The sequence below is a fragment of the Myotis brandtii genome, unplaced genomic scaffold (genome assembly GCF_000412655.1).
Source record: "Myotis brandtii unplaced genomic scaffold, ASM41265v1 scaffold4, whole genome shotgun sequence".
In the NCBI taxonomy this organism is placed as follows: Eukaryota; Metazoa; Chordata; class Mammalia; order Chiroptera; family Vespertilionidae; genus Myotis; species Myotis brandtii.
The window spans coordinates 3,510,021-3,513,740 of NW_005365371.1; positions in this window are offsets into that span (position 1 = coordinate 3,510,021).

The window sequence follows — 3,720 nt, forward strand, 5'->3', positions numbered from 1 at the left end:
TGCCGAAGGCGGGGCGGGGGCGGGGCCCAGCACGCCCTCTTAAAGGGCCAGGTTCCGCTCGCTCCTCCCCTACCCTCCCTCTCCCCTTTCTTCGCATCACTCCTCCTTCCTCCTTCAGGCCATGCTTGCGTCTTCCAGTGACGCCAGAAAAGGAAGGCGAGGTGAAGCGTGAGTTCAGGAGTTAACACCGGGAAGGTGTAGTCAACCACACCCAATGGAGGAGCACTGACATAGGAGTCTTGGATTCGAAGCAGCAGTTCAGGTGTGCTGATTGACCATGTGACCGTGTAAAAAGTCACTTCTATCTGGCCTCGGTCGTTTCGTTTCTAAAATGAGGAGGATGGATTGGAAAGTTTGCAGGGGCATAATCTAATGAGTGGTTGATTGCAGAGAAAGGTTCTAGTCCAGGGGTGGGCAACCCCTGGCACGCGTGCCAAACTTGGCACGCCAGTAACTTTTGCTGGCACGCAAAACCCTCTCTTATAATCTTCCATTTACAATTTTGTTCTTAATATCGACTTTTTTATTTTTCAGATAAATTCAGTGTAGGTGCATCTTAGATAAATAAATAATTTTACATAACAAATTATCTTAAAGACCATAGACATGGATTGATGAGAGAGGGGAAGAGCAATTTCTATGCCTCTGCCTTAACTCTCCCTGCCTTCCTAGATCCCACCAGTGTTTTGGTTTCATCCACATACGCTTGTGAATCTTTGTTCTCAGTGATAAATTTTGTTAAGTCTCGTAATAGGAGTAGCCTGACAGATGAAAGTAGTAGCTCGTGCATATCTCTGAAGGTCACGAAATATAAACCTGATGTAAAATCTCTGTCATCAGTGATGCAGCAGCAAAAGTCCCACTGATAATATCAAACGGAGTCATAAAGTTTTCTGTTGGACTATCAGTGTACATGTATACATTAAAAAATAAATGTATTTTTCATCATCATATACTATGTTTTTGTCGCTCAAATGAATTTTATTATTTCTTCAAGGTTCTTCACATACATACACCTTAAGAGAGATCAAGTAGGCGTAACGTGTTCTCAAAAAATTAGGGTTGGCACGCAGAAGAATTTTGAGTCAGAGATTTTGCTGGTTTTGGCACGCACTCACAAAAAGGTTGCCCACCCCTGTTCTAGTCCTAACAGATAAAATGGAGCCCTGAGGCCTAGGAACCTAGGCCAACCCCCCACCCCCTTTCCCAACAGAGGGCAGAGGGTGCTTGAAGGGTATTTCAGGAAGGGAGCGCTCTCTCAGGCATGTGACACTTTCTGCTGAGAACACAGGCAGAAAGAGCCCCAGGCAAAAAAGGGGGGCCTTCCTCCTGTCAGGGTCCTTCTAGGGGTACCCATAAGGCCGAAAGTGGGAAAGAATTATAAATTTATTAGGTCATCTGTAAACCAGATGGGCTGAGCCCTAAAATGGCACCAGCACCCAGGGATGGGGAGTCAGAGAATCTAAAGGACTCTAGATGGGCAGTTTGTGCAGGGCATTCTCTGGGCCTCTATGGCCCTCTTCCCCCTGTACCCACAAAGGAGGAGAAAACTTAGAGCTCCTCCTCCCAGTGGTAGTGCAGCCTAGTCCAACTGGAGGCAGCCTTGGGATGTGGAGTTTAGAACCCAGTTGGCCGTTCTACTGACTGTACCTCATTATACAATGGGTATAATAATAAAATAACTCCAGGAAGAAGTGTCCCCAAAATCGGACATCAGAGAGCTGTGTGAGGGTGGTTCTTTCTGCACTCCCATTGTCTGGCATTGGGCCCAAGAGCCCTGGCCAGAGGACAGTAGGGCAATGAGAAGGGGATGGGTTCCAGACATCCATGGGGGCAGGGGGAGGGGGGGAGGCTGGATTGGGTGGATTTGTGTCCAGACACCTATGATGGGGGACCAGCTGGGGTGGATTTGAATCATTGCTTCTTACCCTGTGAGGTGGGCAGCACAACTTTCTACTAAATCACTTCATAGCAGTGTGTGTAACAGCTGCCCTTCCCCATGGAGCCAGGGCTGTTGAGCAGGAGGCTAAAGCACCCTACCTGGGCCAAGAGAGGGTCTAGGACAGACAGGACTCCTGACTCCACCTATGGGCACAGCTAGGCTAAAGTCTTCCCCCTTGTGGCCTGACCTCGGGGGAAAAAAACTCAGCGGGAAGAACGCTGAGGAGGTATCCTCTCCCCATCCTTCCTCACACTAACCTCAGTAATGACAATTGCTAAAGTGTTTGGACCCTTCCTATTGGTAAGGTCCTGTCCTTGGCATTTATTTACATCCAACCCCCACCACAACCCAGAGAGGTACACATTATCATCCCCATTTTACAGATGGCAGAACTGAGGCTCTACATGGCTAAGTACTGTAACTTGCTCAGGGTCATACAGCTGGTTATAGGGAAGCCAGGATTCAAATCCAATTTTCTGACTCACAAGTCTACTCTGAGCCACTGAGGCACAACAAAGCAATGCCAGACCCAGGAGCTTCATTTTGGAAAGCATTGGTTTTGACTAGACTTTTAGGGGTCAATAGATGCAAACAACTGATTGGGAGCAAGCTCCTCTGCCAGTAAATCAAGCTCCAAATCAAACAAAGCAAGGGATCAAAGCACCTGCATCCTGGTGGATCCTGTTTGGTGATTCACTGGGGGAGCGCAGGTCCCCATTCTCCCACCTCTCCACCCGTTGCCCTCAAGAGCCAGATCCATGTCTCGAACATCCTTAGTGTAGGGTTTTCTGTTGCTTTAGGAAAAGAGGCCTCCTGCTCCCTTCCCCCAGTCCTAACCCCCCGACTGTCCTCACCTACCACCATGTTGAACACGAGCTTTGCTGGGAGTTGTCTCTGAGGCTGTCATCTCTGCTCTGTTCTGTGACTCCCATACTAGGAGCCAGGGAGACACCTAGGGAGACAGCTCTGCCCCCCGGGGAGCTGACAGCATAATGGAGGAGAGAAGACAGCTTAGAAGCACAAGGCTCAGCAGATACAGGAGGTGCTGTAGGCATAACTCCAACCCTCTAACATGCCTGTGCTAATCACCTCCCAGATTGGGAGCTTAAGGAGAGCTGCCCACAGCAGAGTGACTTTGCAGAGAAAAAGGGCTTGTCAGGTCTAGTTCAAAGTGGAGGCTCGTGATGGTGCCCTTAAGAATCTCCTCTGAGAGATGATTACACTGGGGCAAGGCGAGGAGGGCAGTTGAGGGGTGGTGATGCAGCCTGACTCACACCTGCAAGCAGGTGCTCCGCCAAGAGCAGTGGAGGCTGCTGAGGGCTCGGGCTGAAGGTTTGTTTGTTCTGGTTTGTTTTCTAAAATAGAACCATGTTTTTTAAACGACTGTTGCAACGTATTAGTAGGAGATGAATTGAATTTAGTGGGTTTTGACTGGCTTATTTTTTCATGGGAGAGGACACTAATGGAATAGAAAATACCAGAATGTAATTTTTCGAACTTTTTGTTGAAGTATATATATCCAGAGAAGTGCAAAAAACATGCACATTTTACAAAGTGAATATGCCCAGCACCCAAATCAAGAAACAGAACCAGCTTCTGACAGTTCCCCACAATGGCAATTTTTAAAAGAAACTTTTATTGTGTTCATCTTCTGGCATGCCCTTTGTGGGGGAGGAACAAACTTTCCTCTACCCCCCAAAGTTCTTCTGGCTGGCCTAATAATCAAATAAACATGAGACAGATTAGCAAGAGAAAATAACCAAATTTAGTATATACAT